We start from the raw sequence: 18,823 nt of genomic DNA, 5'->3' as shown, positions 1-18,823 counted from the left end.
AGAGAAAAATCCTTTAATACTGCTGTCCTTTTTGTTTCTCATTTTAATGTTTTCCCATTTCCTTTAGCCTCAAGTATGTTGAGTACAACTTTCTATGTTTCTCCCCAAATTCTCCATGTCCCGATCCTGACTTCATCTTCTAAATAGATACTCATGTAAAGATCTCTCCTTGATGAAAATTATTGTCTTAAGAGTGTGGAATCATCTCTGGTTAATTTTCCTTTTGACTTCTCATCAGGAGATGTGAGATCATGTCCCTGCTCTCAGTGCTGCATTGTGACTTTGAAGAAGTTGCCTTAGCTTTTCTGGGCCTTAGGTTCTTTATTTTTGTGAAATCAAGGGGTGGAGCGGGATCAGGAGTTCTTAACCTGAGTTCCATGGATCCTCTAAGAGTTTGTGTACACGCTCCAAAGGGGTCTTTGAATTTGCATGAGAAAAAGAGTTATATATTCATTTTTACCACCTCTAACTGAAACTGAACATTTCTTCAATTAGAAACAGAGGCAACCAACATGATTCTGCTAGTGGGTCTGTAGGCCTCACTATACTGCCAAGGGGGGGGCGGTATATGACACCAAAAATTAAAGAACTTCTCAGCTAGATATCTTGTCTCTTCCATCTCCAAATCCCATCCTAAGTTCACACACCTGTGGGTATATGTAGGTGTGGGGAATATTTCCAATGATGACTTGAAAGCAAGGTGGTATATAAAGCACCACTTATCCTAGGCAGCCCAGGAAGCCAGGTATCCAGATTGCACAAATGATTGTCCTGACAGAAGTGGATTATAAGAGAATAGGTTCACTTAGCTAATGAGGCTGCAGGTTCTGAATATGGAAAAGGATACATGTCGATAGTTCTAGTTCAGTTGAAGGCCGATTCATCCTTCAGTCTGCCTTTCCCTCACATAGCTAACATTGACAGTGGTGGCCATTGGTGTGTATAGGGCGGGTAGGTTGTGGGATAACTGTCAAAGACAAGGAGACACAGAGCCCTCTGTGCTGGCAGTTTCATCTGTCAGGGGTACTCATAGATACTAGGTCACAAAGCCAAAGCCTTAAGTTACATATGAAAGAAAAAAACCTTTTATGTGTTTGATGATTTAAGTGGATGATAAAAGGGTGTGTTGCATTCTTATTCCCTGTTGCTTGTAATCCTGTCTACTCTGTAGGCTAGGGATTTCTCATTTAAATTTTTTTCCTCACTCAAGCCTAGGAACTTTTCAAATTTTGACCATTCCTCAGACTTGGCAATAGGCTATCACGCCACAAAGGGCATAAATAATTAGAAGAAAAGCTAGACTGCTCCTGTAACAAAAATGAGGGGAAAATAGATGGAGAGCCTGAAATTTGTTTGAAATATTGAAAGGGCCAGAGAAAGGTTTTTATTATATTTGATAGATTCTTTGTGGAGAATTTATGGAAAGTCAGACAAGAACCATACAGAATGTGTGGGGTGTCGAATACCTAAATTAACAACATCATGGATCTATTCAAGTATATTTGCTTCTTTACTTTTGCTAAAACTCAGTCTATTTTTATGGTTCATACTCTCCTTATTTGGATTTCTGAAATGCAAGCAAAAAAGTAAAACAAAATAAAAAACCCTGAACAGTAAAAATAAATGTTACAGTTGATGTATTTTACTAATCACTGAGGTGCTCACTGAGATCCTTTGCTTGGATACAATTCTATAAGTGCTGGTAATTGTTTTCAGGTTATGGTAGGTCAGGTATGGCACATTAAAGGGTTGAGGACTACTAGAGGCAGATGCTCTGACAAGCAGAAAGAAGTGATAGTTGAGAACAAGTAACAAGATCATAGATCTAGAGCTGTATGGCACCTCAGAGGTCACTTAGTCCAAAACCTTCATTTGACAGATAAATAAACTGAGGCCTAGGGAAATTAATTGATTTGCTTAATGTAATAGGTGACAGAGAGGAGATTTTCACTCAGGTCCTTTGCCTCCCAAGCAACCTTATTTCCACTTTCTCATCCTGCATCATTTGTAGTGATAGAGTGAATAGAGCTAAAAAGATAGACCCCTATTTGATAGATCTTTTATGCTTAACATGTAACATGTTTATTCAGAATCTTCATTTTATTCCTCTTGAAGAATCAGATTTTTTTGGTCCTTAGCACCCCATCTGGGTTGATGTTTCTGAATAGTCAACTAATTTCAGCCATAGCCCATTCTTTGAGCCATAACAAACCCATTGGCTTTTGGTTAGAATGCTCGGGAGTAGGTTTAATTAGGGTAGATTTTTAGATAATTAGGGTAGAGTTTTAGAGGAAGTATAAGATATACTAAGTCTTGAAAGGAATTGTATTTTATGCCTAGCCTAGATTCCCAGTGGCTACAGTTTGGTAGTTCATGGTGAAAGTGGGTAATAAAGATGGGAGGATATATGAAGGTCATTGGTAGGGTACTCCTGGTAGAGGGGTAGTCTCGGAAAGTTTTGAAAGAAAGGAAGATTATGAGCCTCCTAAGACCTGGGTTCCTTATTGACAAAGGGGGTAAGAATTATGCTTTAAAAATAAAAAAAAAATTATAGCAGTTTGGTAAATTCAGTGTTAGAGACAAGGAACTTTCCATACCTCAATAACCCTTTAAGTCATCATAATGTTCCAGTCCATTTTGTAATGGATGTTTTTTCATGATGCCCCTGAATCAACAAGGAAAAGACAATTACCTTCAGTATGCTGTGCTGCAAAAGAGAGGAAAGCACGCCACATTTTAGAAGAATTTACATCCAAAAAAGGTCTTTAAAAATGTTAATACTTAAAAGGTATAAATTTCATTTACTTGGAAAATATGCTGTATATCTTATTTCCTATTGATTTCAGATAAATAAGGTATTACTATATGTCTTTTGTATCTTTGAACCTCTTCAAAAGTGAAAAAAGTTGTTCCTCAAATAACTTTAATTTCCTATTATTAGAAAGGAATTACCTCCTTTGATTCCATGTACTTTTCCTCTGTTGAATTATGAATTAAAATTTCAGCTTCAACGGATCAAGTAACTTGCCCATAGTCCCATAGCTTGGCACAGTGGCAGAGCCAGGATTTGAACCACTGTCTTTGGATACCAGATTTGTTGCATTTTCTACTACACTCTTCCTTTCTCCCTTCCCTTTTCTCTTTCTGTCACCAAAGGTGAAAAAGACTAATTTTGTTTTTAGCGAATTTCCTTATTCTTCTATTTTAATTGAATATAGTGTTATGATCGAAAAGTGCTCATATCCAAGATGTCATTCATATCTCAGTTTTCTCATCTGTAGAATGGGGATACAAAGTCCGATAAAATCTAGGTTGTTTGTTCAAACAAAATAATTTACATATGAAAGTGATTTGAAAACTTTCCTCATGAGATCTGTGATCTCATTGGCTTGGGAATTTTGTCCAACAATGCACATTGCAACCCATCCATGCCAACTTATCCATGCTAGCCCCCATATACATGTGTATATGCACATATATATGTATATACACATATGCACACACCTGTCTGTCCTGCCTCTCCATAAATTATATTCTGATGTGTCATAGTGACTGCGGAGGTGAACATTGATTCTCAAAGGCCACAGCAATGGAGCATGGTCTTTGACAATTTCTAGCATGCTGGAAAGACTTCATATACAGTCTCAGCAATAGTCTGTGCATGTTTTCTTTTCTTTGTTTTTGTTTTTGTTTTTTTGCATGGCAATGAGGGTTAAGTGACTTGCCCAGGGTCACATAGCTAGTAAGTGTCAAGTGTCTGAGGCCGAATTTGAACTCAGGTCCTCCTGAATCCAGGGCCGGTGCTTTATCCACTGTGCCACCTAGCCGCCCTGTGCATATTTTCTAAAGATCATTTTAGCTAAGTGCAAAGAAGCTCATCACCAGTAACAGCAGGTTGGCCATTTGTTGGTGAATTCTTTGAATGAAGTGTAATGTATTTCATGATATGGCATCCCTGAATAACAGATTTTTGAAATTACATGATTGTTAAACAGGGAGTTAATTTTATTTTGTAACTTGTACGGCTGGTATATAAGTAGATCTCAAGTTAATATAGACTGTTTCCTGAAATAAACATTCCAAGGGATGGAGCAGTTGATATTTTGGGGAAGGCGTGTGTGTGTGTGTGTGTGGGGGTGTTTGGGGGTTGTGAGGGAAGTGACTGGATGTCATTTTGAATTACTCCATTTTCTGGGTTTTGGGGACAACTTTAGTTGTACATAATAGTTCTTTTTATCCCTTTTCAGATCTTGATACTTTAGAGTATGCTTTAGGCTAAGGATCATGAAAGCTGAGCTAGGTTTGGGAAACTTGAATTAAAGATGAGGTTTCAAAGTTTAGGCACTCCCTCAATATGCCAAGGTAGTTTTATTTTATATACATTTATAGTTCTTATTCCATAGTGTGTATTCTGTATCAATAAATTCAAGAAAACATCTTTTTGTGGTCCAGTATGTGGAGGAAAGGAATGAATTACAGAATTGACATCCATTTTGGGGGGCAGTGGCAGAAAAGGAAAAGATAAGTAGAAATGAGAAGTGGTAGGTGTTTGTACTGAGGGGGTTAAGGTGGTGCAGAGGCCAAGAAGGTAAGGTTCCTTGGTTCCCTGACTTGGGGTTCTGAAATCAGAGAAATTTAGGGACAACCATAAGCAGAGTGTTCTGGGGCCATGGGCAAAGAGGGTTCTGGACTGGTTTCAAGGAGAAGTTGGAATCCACCATGGTTTAGTTGATGAAGGAAGCAGCATACAGGCAAGAGCCATAGATTTGGAGTCAGGATCTGGATTTGAATTCTGCTCTGCTTATCTACCACTTTTATGTCACTTCATTTCATCTTTAAAATGAGACAGCTGGACCAGATGGTATCTAAAGAGCCCCTTCTAGCTCTAAATCATTATAGGATCCTCGGCTGACACAACACCAGATATACCTTCTTTCTCCTGTCAGACCATAAGCCAGTGGTGTCAAAACTCGAATAGAAACGGGGCCATTAATCTGCATGCTGACTTAGTTTTAAGAGCTATGTTATCTCAATTTTATTTAATTCCCCAATTACATTTTTTTTTTTTAGGCAATGGGGGTTAAGTGACTTGCCCAGGGTCACACAGCTAGTAAGTGTCAAGTGTCTGAGGCCGGATTTGAACTCAGGTACTCCTGATTCCAGGGCCAGTGCTTTAACCACTGCACCATCTAGCTGCCCCCCCCCCCCAATTACATTTTAATCTGGTTTGGTCCTCACTGGAGCATTTGACACCTCTGCTGTAAACCATTTCTCATGACTCGTCTTCATGGGATGTGGCTATGCCAAGGGTCCAATCAGCTACCTGCTACTGAGGTCATATAATGTCTTAGAGTCAGGAAGCACATTAGTAGGGCTGTGTGGGAAGGAAGAATTGGTCTTGATTGTTCTTCTTTTCAGTGAATTGTCTGGGACCAGAAGCTTAGACCTAGGTAGGAAAGTGGTAAAGAACCAGTGGGTATTGAGAATTCAAAGACAGCAAGCCTTAGATCTAGAGGACAGGATTATTACCTGTGACTCTAAGTCAGAGCCTGTCCTCTGTTCAAGTTTGATACTTCATGCTCTGTGTGCACTGGTGAAAACTGACAGGTACATACCAACGAGTAGCCAGGGAGAAGGAACTGTATGTTTTGGTAGAATGTGTCCTAGAGTGGGAATGAAAGGGACTAGACATATCTAGGACTTTTTACCATCAAAAGTCTAGATTTAAAGATTTAATATGTGATGAGAACTCAACCTAAGATATTTCCCCCCAAACCCCAGTGGATCTCTCATTCTTAAATGATAAATGGGATTTGATATACAACTTTGCTTATGGCTAATCTTTCCTGAATACAGCTCTTCTTTATAGCTAAAGATAAAAATCCCAAGTAGAAGTGCTCTCAGTATTTTGTCTCCCATAATTATTAAATAATGAAGTTTTATTTTATACTTAAATAAAATTGTAATATTTGTGACTAATGTGACATGTCATCCATATGTAAAGTATTAGTTTTGTGCCTTTGGTAAAAAATGACTTGAAGTTCCAACTGCTATTTTATTCGTTTTGAAACGCTTATTTAAGGCCTCAGTGGATTTGAGAGGCATATGAATTTCAAAAATTGAATGTAGTGGCATAGAAGCAAGCCTTTTAATACTTTGTCAATAAAGGCAATTTTGCTGCAAAAAGGTAACTAGCAGAAAAGATAGTGAAAGTTTTATTTTGATCCTCTGTTAAAAATTGTTAATCTTTTTATTAAAATTCAAATTTATATTAAATAGGTCATAGAAATTTCTGGGGATACTTCATCCTTCTAGGAAATAATGTTGCAATGTAGGCTGTGGAAGGGTAGTTGGGGACCTACAAAAATAGATAAGCTATGGTCTTTAGGTTTTTAAACACTCTTCAAAAACTTTACAATCTAATAGGAAGAAATAAGATTTATATACAGATAGATGTAAGAATATACTGCTACTTAGACTGTAGTAAGCATGTAAAAAAGATATAAAGTAATAGGACAGCAAATGAGGGAGAAATCACTTCAAGATGGGGGGGGGGGAATCTGGGAGTACCTTTATGGGGAGGTAGCATTTGAATTGGTTCTTGGAGGATATATATGCTGTAGCTTAATAGAAGTCAGTCATTAAAAATTTATTAAGCACTTAATCTATGCCAGGTACACCAATAGGTGTTGGGAATACAAACCAGTTGATCACAAAACATTTATTGAGGGCCTACAATGTGCCAGGCACTGTGCCAATTGCTGAAGATAAAAATACAAACAATGAAGTTATCTCTTTGTCAAGGAGTTTATATTCTAATGACAGAGTTAATAATTACATATATAAATATATAGAATAAATATAAAGAGAATAAATATATGGTTGTTAAATGTAAGTTAGTCAAGGGGATTAAGAAAAGCTTCATTTAGAAGGTGGTGCTTGAGCAGTGTCTTGAAGGAAGAGTGTGATTTTCTGAGGTGGAGGTGAGAAGGGAGTATATTCCAGGTATAAGGATGAGTCTCTGCCCTCAAGAAACTTACAGTCCTAACTTCTGAATCTGTTTCATCATCTATCAAATGGGAGTAATAGTACTGTATTATATCCCTCACACTGTCCTGGTGAAAGTACTTTGCAAAGTGCTAGTTATACCTCTATTGAAATGTGAGCTTTTATTATTATTTCTACTACTCTTGTCATCACCACCACCACCATCATCTCATTCTCATGAGATCTTTCATCTCTTTTTGATGATGTTCAGATAGAAATAATTCTGGGACAAGTTGCTACCCTTCTATTGTTATTTTTTTTTACATAGGTCGCTAAAGTGATTGATTTTAGTAGTTGAATAAAACTATTAGAATATAAGCTTATCCTCTGTAGATATACTGAAAGTGTCAGATTTTAGTTGGTGTAATTCCAGAGGCAGAAAGGATGACATGCACCTCATCTTGTTCCTACAAGATTTTTATCTCCTCTTTCTGGGTTCCCATATGCCGACAACTTTTTATTCCACATAGCTTAGAAATGGACTATTTGGCATGGCAGCACCTGCTTAAGTTTTTATGGATAAGTGCTACGTGTAGGTGATTTTGGGCAAGTTTGGTCTGTGGTAATGGTGCAATTCTAGTATAGTTTGTTGGTAGAGTTCTCCAAAATTTTGAGCTCTTTGTTGTATGAGGATTTGCTATTGGTCCATGAAAGATGGTTTACTTTTGATGTTTAATTCTAGCCACCAGATATTACTTTGTTAGGTATTTTACTAAGTGGTAAAACTTTACAGCCTGCAGTTATGTTTTACACAATTGTTACCTTTTTCTGTACATAATCTACATTAATCACTAAGTCTGGACTCCTAATATATAACTCTTCTGTAAAATCTGGTGGCAGTGACTTCATCTTGAATTGACATCATAACTCCTCCCTTCTTTTCTATGAACAAACCCAAATGACAGGCTCTTGGTTAGCTCCAGTTTATCCTGTATATATCTTATTGTACATAGTTGTTTGAGAGGAAGGACTTTCTCTTATAGCCCCGGTGGTTGGTGCAGTGCTTGGCAGGTGCTTAAAAAAACCTCATATTGACTGACTCAGTCATTTTTTGGATGTTTTGTCAACATTGTTGACTTCGTTCATGTGGATGTTTTCTAATAAGGCTTTTGGGTTCCACTTTGGGGTTTTAGCTGCTTCATATGCTCCATCTGGAGTCAAAATACTTTATGTTATGTTTGATAAATCTAGTGGCATGCACTTGTTGGTAAGCACCTATTGTCACTTTACTATTGCTTGGTGAAGCGATGTGTGCTTACTCCAAAAATATTTCTGTAGGTTTTTGACTTTTGTGATGTTCTATGAGAATATCTATGAATCTTTAAACTTGTTTTTGACTAGGATTTCTTAAGGTAACAAATATGCATATTGTTAATATTGTATGGATTTTTGTTAAGACATTTTCCAAATCTGTTATTGTTAATTTTATTTTTCAGAAAGTGTACCTTGAAATTGATATTATATAGATATTAATTGCTTTAAATGTGTTCCTATTTAACTTTGACTTAATTTTAAAAATATATTCAACAATGGTTTTCTGCTTGATTCTGTTTTTGAGAAGTGTTTTGACTAGTGTAGAGACTAAGGTTTTTCTAAATATCTCCTTCACCACAAAGGACTACATACATCCTCAGTTTAAGATTTAAGTTTATGATTCAGTTTAAGGTCTGGATTCAAGCTTGAAGCCTTCAGTCTGTCTTTCCTTGTTAAAAATTTTATATTTTTATATAAATATTTTTATATCACTGGAGAAAGATTCCATGAGATGAAAGAACTTTGGCTGTTGTTGTTGTTGTTGTTATTTTTAATTGTTATTGTTATTATTAACAACAGACTTTGGAATTTTCTCCCTAGAATGATCTAATTTTATAGTTTTTTTGGCTCTGTGTACAAATGCCACTTCTTCAATTAGAGCCTTCCCATATTGCTGCAAAGATTTTTTTCCCTAGTTAACTATTTCTTTTCTAATTCTAACTCCATGGATTTAATTTGTGCAGAAACTTTAACATTTTATGTAATCAAAATTATCCATTTTATCTCCTGTGTTTCTTTTTGTTTGGTCATGGACTTTTTACATATGAAAGTGTTCTTTGCTTCTCACATTTGTTTATGTGATACCTTTTATATCCTATAACATATATCTATTTGGAGCTCATTGTGATTTATGGTGTGAGATGTTAATCTAAATTGAACTTCTGCCAGACTTCTTTACAGCTTTCCTAGGAGTTTTTGTCAAATATTTAGTTTTTACCAACAGTCGTTAGAGTTTGGGGGTTTGGCTAGCACTGTGCTATTTGCTTTGGCAGCTGTGTAAAGGATGTTGTAGAGAGGGGAGAGACTTGAAGCAGGTTCTTTTAATATTCATAATAATAGCTCACATTTATACAGTGCTTTCTAGTTTACGAAGGACTTTCCCCATAATAAACCAATGAGAGAGGGAATGCATTATTAAACCCATTTTATAGATGAGAAAACTGATTTTGTGAAGTGAGTCAGTCATGGAAACATGACAAAAGTGTTGGAACCACAATTTAAAGCCAGGTATCCTGACTCAATTTCAGTTTTCTTAGCTATGAAAGATGGAATGAGAGCCTGATCTAGGGTGGTGATGGTTGAGAGTGGAAAATACTTTATAGAGAGAATCAAAAGGTTAAGGCAACTTATTTAGATGTGAAAGGGAGGGAAAAAAATCAAGATGACTTTCAGGATCCAAACCTATGACTAGGAGATTGGTGGTATCCTTTGCAGAATTGTTAGGAGGATGTATGTAGTTCTTTGTGGTGGAGGAGGAAGAACATGAGTTAAATTTTGGAAATAATGAATTTAAAGTGCTACTGGGACATTTAGGTATAGGACATGAATGGAAATCCTATAAATGTGTAAGATTTTTTGTTCCTGAAGTAGCTGGAATTAGGATGTGTTTGCTTCTTTCCATTTGTGGCATTTTCCTGACATTTTGGGAGACATGAATTTTTCCTTAATTCTAGAAGTTTTATCAGCAGAAATTTGCCAGGTGATTTGAAGCTAGAAGAGTGAATTTTTAAAAGCTTTGTACTACAGATTTAGGTCCCCCCCACTGGGGGGTTGGGGGTAGGGAGGAAAAGCCATGTAGGCAAAGGTGTTTATAGTAGCCTTATTTTTTATTATGGATACTTCTCCCTTTCCCCACTTCCTGAAGTTGGAAGAAACCAACTGGGGATTGACTCATCCCATTAAAATTAATAAATTCCCCCAGTTAAAAAATATGATATGAAACAGAGTATAAACAAGTCAGTATGTACTCCCTCCAACTGTACTGAAGGCAATATAAATATATAAACATATAGAGGTAAATAGAACAAAAAAAATTAAAGGGGACACAAAAAAGAATTTAAAAAAATTACCCATGTTTTATAAAGTTTATCTATTCATTCATAAAGTTTTTTTTATTTTTAATTTTTTTAGTGAGGCAATTGGGGTTAAGTGACTTGCCCAGGGTCACACAGCTAGTAAGTGTTAAGTGTCTGAAGCTGGATTTGAACTCAGGTACTCCTGACTTCAGGGCGGGTGCTCTATCCACTGCGCCACCTAGCTGCCCCATCATTCATAAAGTTTTAAAAATTGGTTTTGTTTAAAGTTAAGTTTGATATAAAAATTAAGCATGGTAAAATTACAAGAAGTAATTAGCAGTGAAATCTTGGGTTTCATTCTTATTTCCACTGCTTCCATTTCAACCCTATTTTGCTCTTTAGGGTTAGTTAGATGTATAGTATTTGAGTCTGGAGGTGGAGTTTTTACCAGATTTTTGCCCCTGTTACTGGTATTTGAATTCTGGAAGTGATAGTCATTGAAAGCTCAGAGTAATAAACAGAATAGAGAAAAGCAATCCATTTTCAAAATATAAAAGTAGAAGGTAGTACCTTCCTTGTAGGATGCTCTTTACACTGGAGGGTGCTTGCTACCCACCTTTGATCAGTTGTTGTTCTGAGCGGAATGTCTGAGTGGGATTGTTTCCAGCTTCCTCCCTACACATTTGTATATGTAAAGAGGGGAAATCCTAACCTCATTATTAGTCCTTATTATAATTCAAAAGAGTATGTATTAGGCAAATGTCCAAAGACTGAGGTGAAACCTTTTATTATTAAGGCAACACACTTTTTGAGCCTTGTTGTTTCAGTCTCATTTGACTGTTTTGACCCCATTTGGGGGGTTTCTTGGCAAAGATATTGGAGTGGTTTGCTATTTCCTTCTCTGGTTCATTTTACCAATGAGGAATTGAAACAAGTTGGGGTTGACTTGACTTTTCCAGGATTACATAGCTATTAAGAATCTGGGGCTGGATTTGAACTTGGGTCCTTTTGACTCCAGGGTTGGTGCTCTATCCATTGTACCACTTAGCTACCTTATATTTTAAGCCTTAAATTTTGCAATTTTTTTGTTTAGTTTTTGTTTTGTTTCTTGTGACATGCATGTCACAACCCCAATTGCCTCGAAAAAACAAAACCAAAATCATTGTTGTATTAATTTAAGTGCGTGCAAAAATCTACTAGCTAATATATAAGATGTTTTATATGCTTTAAAGTATTATGTAAATGCCATTACTGTTATTAAAATCTATAAAAGTTAAGTGGCCTGCCTAAAGTCATACAGATAGTAAATGGCAGAGTTGGGATTTGAACTCAGGTCCTGATCTTCCACCTATCTCTATAGTTTCTACTCTTGAGTAAAATTTTATTTTTAAACCGGTTTTGAAATAGTAATAGACCTCAATATTATATATAGACTGGCTTCTATATTAGAAAACTAAAATATAGTTTATAAAATCCTAAGAGATTGTAGCTTAGAATAACAGTTCAATTTACACATTTTAAAGGTGAAGAAACTGAGACCCTGAGGGGTTAATTGCTTTAAGGTCACTAAATTTTTTTTTAAGTGAGGCAGTTGGGGTTAAGTGACTTGCCCAGGGTCACACAGCTAGTAAGTGTTAAGTGTCTGAGGCCGGATTTGAACTCAGGTACTCCTGAATCCAGGGCTGGTGCTCTATCCACTGCGCCACCTAGCTGCCCCTTAAGATCACTTTTGAGGTGGTGTTCTAAGCACAATAAGGAATCAAAGATTTTGCATATATACTTTTTTTTTTTAGGTCACTTTTAGCTATTTGCTCTCTTAAGGTCAGTACAATCTGCATACCAATGTGGTACTTAACTGGAGCTGGGGACAGTAGGGAAGAACACTGGGTTTCAAGTCAGTCTTTAAATCTACTTTGTCTCAGTAGAATTCCTTATCAGAAACAGCTTTCTACTAGATGATGTCTAAAGGAACCTTCTGGCTCGGAAACCTTTGCTTAATGGTCAGTCTGTGCCCTGTGTCCTCTTTTCTGTTACTGGATCCTGTTCTCTCCCCCTGCTGTTCTTGTAATGTGACCCACCACCCACTAATCAGTTAACATGTATTTTTTGTGGCATTTGCTCATTTAGACTTTAAACAAAGATAAATGAGTCTTGTATAAACTACCAACATCAAATCTGCCCAGATATTTACCTCTTTTGCTTTCTATTTTTACAAAAACATAGAATGATAACTCCACTTTCTCCTTTAATAGTTTTTCCACTCCTCCCCCTGCCTTTATGGTAATATCCAATTAGTTACTTGAAAATGTTTAATTGAACTTTAGTTTTAAAATCCAAGTCATTCATATTTTTCTCTTCTGTATTTCCCTCTTGGTAGTTAAGCAGTGATGGATTAGAATTAGGCTGCAGTACAGATTGGAAAAAATCTCCCAGCATCCCCTTCCTGCCGAGGCATCAGCTACGGCAGGAACCGCAGCTTCCCTACCGCTGACATTTCTTTAAATTTTGATATGGAGCATCCTGTGATGCTGCAAGCTGCTTCTGCCTTATAAACTCTTCAATTTTATTTTGATATTTTGCTTAATAATCATTAAGCCTTATGGACATCAATGGATAAAGCAGAAACTGAATATTCTTTGTCTTTTTGCTGCCTTGAAAATATCTGCTAGGTCAGAGGGGGAAGAAAGACTTATCTTCGTAGTGGGACTGTATTTGTTCCTTTAAAGTTATTGCTGCTGCAAATCTGTAAGTATATTTTAGCATCAATTTAGCAGCTTCTGAAGTCATTTTTATAATGTCCTGATTGTGTCTGTGGCAGGCTCTTAAAAAAATAATTTAATGTCATTTAAAATCTGTGGTTTTAGGGTTTGCATTTTAATTTAGAACGTATATCCAGATCCTTTTCCTTGTTCACTTATTTTTATTTTTTTTCACTAAGGGCTAACATTGAGCTCTGAGCTAACAGAATTTCTTGCTACTTGCTAAATGTGATTGAATCCTCCAGGATGCTGAGGCTGGGTTTCAGCTACTGCAAGGTATGCATTTAGGGATGCTGAGACTTTGGCCATAGAACAATGGCAGCATAAGGATGGTTCACTTCACATTTCCTGTGACTAGCTCAGGTATTTTGCCATTTACATTGTTAGATTTTTGTGTTTGGGTAATTAAAACATTCATGAGAAAAAGTAAGCAAAACTAGTGCCTTTTAAAATAGCATCACTAGTGAGAGAGCTTCATTTCAGAAAATACAGTGTTAGTTACTGTTCTCCTTTGTAGCAGATTGCAGTGAATTGGAGTTTTTTTTTAAGTGGTCTCTGCATCACTACTTATTTCTAATTTTGTCTCTGAATCAGTGCCAGCTTTATATGGCGCATTCCTACAATCATAAACATTTGGCCTGATTCATTGTGTCCTCATTGCTGTCTGTGTGTATATACTCAATTTTTTACTTCAGAGGAATTTGAAGAAAAAAAGATACATATTATATCTAAATTATTATCTAATCACTAACATTTTATAGGAAATGAGATATCATGTAGTAGAAAGATTTGAAGTCTGAGGACCCAGGTTCTAGTCTTGCTTCTCATTTACTACTGAATGACCTTGGGAAAGTCAGTTCCTTTCCCTGTGTCATTTTCTTCATACGTAGCATGTGGGGTTTGTATTTTTAAGGACCCCTTTCTATCTCTGAGCCCTGTGATTTGATATTGACTGTCTCCCTCTCCTCCCGCCCCCCACATTATTTGTCTTTGTTAAATTGTCTTTGCCCTGGCTTCTCTTTTTGTGGCATATGTAGAAAACCAGCAATATGTTTTGATGGCTTATCTTAGTAGTCTTTTATCTTTTTTTAAAATCTCAATTAAAACTGTTTGCAAAAGTTGTCCTGTTGAAATTTCAGTGGTCAAAATACTTAAAAATACCACCTGGTAGCACTGTCAATGCCAAATGAGTTTGACTTGCATTAACATATTTTGCTAGTTTTTTGGTGCCAGTATTTTGTTTGGTTTGTTTAAGTGTAACTTTTTTTGGGTTCCCTTACCCCCTTAAAACAGCTGTTGTTTTTATTTTTAAAACAATTTTGTCATACCTTAAATGCTGCTACTTTGAATTTAGTACTGAAGATTTTAGACCATGACCCAAATTACCAATGATCCATTGGTACAAATGATTGCCATCCATTGGGCCTTTCTACTCTAACATCCAGGCTCTGTCTCTCCCAACGTGTCCCTTGCAAAACCCAGAAATTTTGACAGGGTGTGTATCTCAGAGGTAGAGAAAGAGGAACCACACTGTTCAACACAGTGCAGATTAGGGGAGTTGACCTGGTGGCTGAGTCCCAGACAGGGAGATTACTCCTTCAAAATTTTCCGAGGACTGTTTGAATCCCCCCACCCCTTTTTTTTGGGGGGGGGGATTATTGTTATAGTGGTAAAACAGCTCTGTTAACCTTGGGGTTAACAAGTATTCTCTTTTACAAATTCAAATGGCCTGGGAGGCTTAAGGAGCTAAAACAAATTAATCCAAGGAGATTATTTTGTCTAACACCTAGTTAAGATTGACCATACTGTGGTAAGTGAGGGTTAAAAGTGGTTAATTTTGGAATATGTATAATACTTTAAGGGGGAAATAGGGTGTATATGACTAGAATGCTAGAATGTGATGAACAAAAAGGCTGTGGACCTCAGGAAGGGGCCAAGCAGCACATGCCAATGATAAACTTAACTTTTTTCAAAATTTTGCTGGGGCCACTCAACCCAGGAAATGGAGAAACACTCCCCCCCCCCTTCCCTTATTACCAGCACCTAGATTTCAGGCTAGTGTTAAATAGTCCAGCTGTATTCCAAGTTAAATTAAATGGAAAAAACAAAAAAACTAGCCTTAATCACTGATGGGCCTTGCCTCAGGCAAACTGATACCTGGAAAAAACTTTAGCATAAAAAGTCCAAGGTCTCCCACTGCATCGGGGGCCATTTCTAGTCATCCTGATCTATATCTTGCCACTGGACCCAGATAGCTCCAGAGGAGAGAGGGAAGTTGTTTGCTCAACCCTGCTTTAACTTAAATCCAACTCCCTGCAAGTCATGACATCACCTCCCCATATGTCATTGTTCTCTTTGAGAAGGAAGGACAAACGAATTAAATTGGCATTTGCAGGTTGTCCTGGGAAATTACCTTTTAAACATTGCTTCTGTGGGAAAATGTGTTCTGGTGTTCCAAAAAACGAATTTGTATTGAAAGATAAGCTTTTTGAAGGCAGGGATTGATTTTTGCCCTTATTTTTAGTCTCATTGTTTAGCCCAGTGCTTGGCACTTGGTAAATGTTTAGTAAGTGTCTGCAGGAAGCCTTTCCCAATCTCTCTTAATTCTGCTGCCTTCCCTCTATTGATTATTTCCTATTTATCCCATATCTTAACCTGAAATTTTAATGAAAACAATACAGCAAAATTGAGGTCTTTAATCGGGTTAGAGGAGTTGCAAAGAGCATAAGGTACTAAGACAGAGAGAATGACTGCTTGGGGCTGGGTTAAGTATCTCATAGTTTCACCGGATAAATTCTTTTGCATAACAAGCTAAAGTCTGAGAGTAGAGAGTTTGGGTTTTACAAAAGTAATTAGAAGCCAGAAGTATAGTCTGGTCAGCCCCAGGCAATTCACTAGTTTGGGAACCTAAATAGATTAGGATCCTTCAGTTCTTAGTCAGTTATGTTTGTCATGTATGTAACCTGTTTGTACATTTTTATTTGGGGGGGGGAGCATGTTTTCTCCCACATTAGATTGTGAACTCCTCCAGGGCAAGTGGAGTTTTTCTTTCTTTCTTTCTTTCTTTCTTTCTTTCTTTCTTTCTTTCTTTCTTTCTTTCTTTCTTTCTTTCTTTCTTTCTTTCTTTCTTTCTTTCTTTCTTTCTTTCTTTATTCATTCATTCATTCATTCATTCATTTATTTTTGGTATCCCTCCCCAGTGCTTACTTAGCACAATGCCTGGCATATTGTAGCTGCTTAATAAATCCTTACTTACTGACTGACTGAAAAGAAGCTTTAACACAACTCTTAGTTGAGTGGATTGCTGTGGTTTCCATATACTCTTTTTGCATCTGTGAAAGGTGGTATGTGGTATCTGTAAAGCATTTGTTCTTTGCCATAAATTATGGAATCTTGATATAATGGATTTAATTTTCCTGAGTAAAGTAGAGATGTTTACTATAAATTATATACAGAACTAGGTGAAGTTATTTGTGAATCCTTGACAGAGTTTGAAAATTGTACTGTCAGTGTTACTGTCCCTAGAAGTCTCTCAACTGTCACTGTAATACATTGCTTCTTGACTTGTTCCCCGCCCCCCCAAAAAAAAAACCCTCACCAAAAACAAAGAAAAAAAGAATTCTGTTGTCCTATGGAGAGTGGTATTTTCTGTTTTTCAAAATTCTTTTTGCATTTATTAAAAAATCATTCCTCTTTCACTGTGTTGTAGTAGAAAGAACATGGGATTTGAGTTCAAACACTTCTCTACCACTTGGGAAAACTAGATGAATTCTATATTCCAGCTCTAAATTTATTATCCCCTTACCCTAAGTTATTGGTAGCAACACTTTAGGTGTTCCTTATATTGCCTACCCTTTATCCTGCACTTGCTTTTTCATAATCTTATGTATTTACATCATAGCAAATTCTTCTGGGGATGATGCTGAAAACATCATAGCACCCACCGTAGGTGTTGCTTTAAGCATAAATAGTGTCTTAAAATCAATTTGGAACTCAGAATAATGGAAAGTGGATCACTTTTTTTATCCCTTCATACAGACCTTATATGAGCCTGTTCCTATATCCACGTTGTATATCTCTGGAGAACCGATTCTTGAGAGCAGAGCTTGCTGTCTTTTTCTTTGTATCCGTAGGGACTTGTACATAGTAGGTGTTTAACAAATAATTGTTTAGATTAAATTAAAAATAGAGTTTAAGACAATGCTCTGTGTAACCTCCCTAGAGGCATCCCAAATTGTAATGGTGCCATTAAATGAAAATAAATGAATATAGTGGTTCATCCTATTGTGACTTCACTTAACTTTGTTATCATAAAGTCCATGTAGCACCAGATTACCCATACAGGCTTAAATACTGTGTGAGATTTGTTAGTATAAATCAGATAATTAAATTGAAGGAAATTCATCTGGGTTAGATGTATATTTGACTCCAATTTCAATATTTTCCTTAAACTATATGTATGGAATGGCTTTACTATACAGAGTATTAACATAGATTTCAATAGAAATTGTTTTGGGTAATTTTTATCCTTCTTTGTTGTATATTTATTCAGGAAGGAGCATGGGAGAGTGGAGTAAGAAAGAGCTGGGCTCAAGTCCTGCCTCTGACACCTACTAGGCTGGGTGTATGTTTCTGGAGAGTTCACTTTGGATGTCCCTTCTGAGGCAGCTGGTGGCCTAGTGTATTTAGTGGTGGTGTTGAGCCTGCAGGCAGGAGGACTTGAGTTCAGATTTGGTCTCTGACACTAGCTGTGTGACTCCCGGCATGTCACTTAACCTCTGTTTGCTTTGATGCCTCAACTGTGAAAGAGGAATAATAATTTCACTTAACTTTGTAGGGTTGTTGTGAGGATCGAATTAGATAGCTGTAAAGAGCTTAGCACTGTGGCTGGCACTGAGTAGTTACTATATAAATCGTTATTCTCCCCTTCCTCCCCCCTTCCCCTTTTGTAAAGCAAAGCTCCTATGGTCGCTCAACTAGAGTTTATTAAGCATCTAAGGATTTACAAAGAAAGGCAAAAAACAGCCCTAGCTCTCAAGGAGCTTACAGTCATAATGGGGGAGACAACATGCAAAAAACTATGTATATATTATACATATGTAAATATCTTCACACTTATATGTATAGGATAAATTGGAGATAATCAGCAGAGGGAAGGCACTGACATTAAAGGGAATCATAAAAGTCTCCTTGTACAGAGTGAGACTTTAGCTAAGATTGGCAGGAAGTCAAGGAGGCTAGGAGGCAGATAAGGATCCTGGGACAGAGTTCTGTGCATGGGGGACAACTAAAGAATGTGCTCAGAGTAGGGAGATGGATTGTCTTGTGCAAGGAACACTAAGGAGCCAGTGGCTTTGGATCGCAGAATATATGACAGGAGTAAGGTGTAAAAAGATTGGAAAGCTAGGAAGGAGTCACATCATGAAAGGTTTTAAAAGCTAAACAGAGGCGTCAAGGATGATACCTAGGTGGCACGCCTGGGTGACTGGATGTGGATACTACACATTAATAGGGAACTTAGGAAAGGGGAGGGGTTTGGGGGAAAATATATTGACTTTAGTTTGGGACCGTGGTGAGCTTAAGATGCCTAGTAGATATCTAGTTTAAGATGTCCATTTGGCAATTGGAAATGTGAGTCTAGAGGTCAGGAATGAGATTAGGACTGGACAAATTAATTTGAGAATTATC

The 18,823-nt window shown here is 36.9% G+C and overlaps 1 protein-coding gene across 3 annotated transcripts in view; it reads left to right on the top strand.

Annotated features, from left to right (window-relative positions):
• The window catches only part of TTC39B (tetratricopeptide repeat domain 39B), a 142,242-nt gene that overhangs the window by 56,705 nt on the left and 66,714 nt on the right, over window positions 1-18,823 (top strand). Inside the window, exon 1 of one of the 3 annotated variants that reach the window (XM_043962543.1) lies at window positions 12,835-13,121. The exons of the other annotated variants lie outside the window; for them this stretch is intronic. The gene's annotated coding sequence lies outside the window, so the exon portion shown is untranslated. Of the gene's footprint in view, window positions 1-12,834; window positions 13,122-18,823 lie in introns of those variants that run through there. 3 annotated transcript variants of the gene reach the window in all.

The sequence above is a fragment of the Dromiciops gliroides genome, chromosome 1 (genome assembly GCF_019393635.1).
Source record: "Dromiciops gliroides isolate mDroGli1 chromosome 1, mDroGli1.pri, whole genome shotgun sequence".
Lineage (NCBI taxonomy): Eukaryota > Metazoa > Chordata > Mammalia > Microbiotheria > Microbiotheriidae > Dromiciops > Dromiciops gliroides.
The sequence above is the reverse complement of the archived record's forward strand: the minus strand, read 5'-3'. Positions and strand labels throughout refer to the sequence as shown.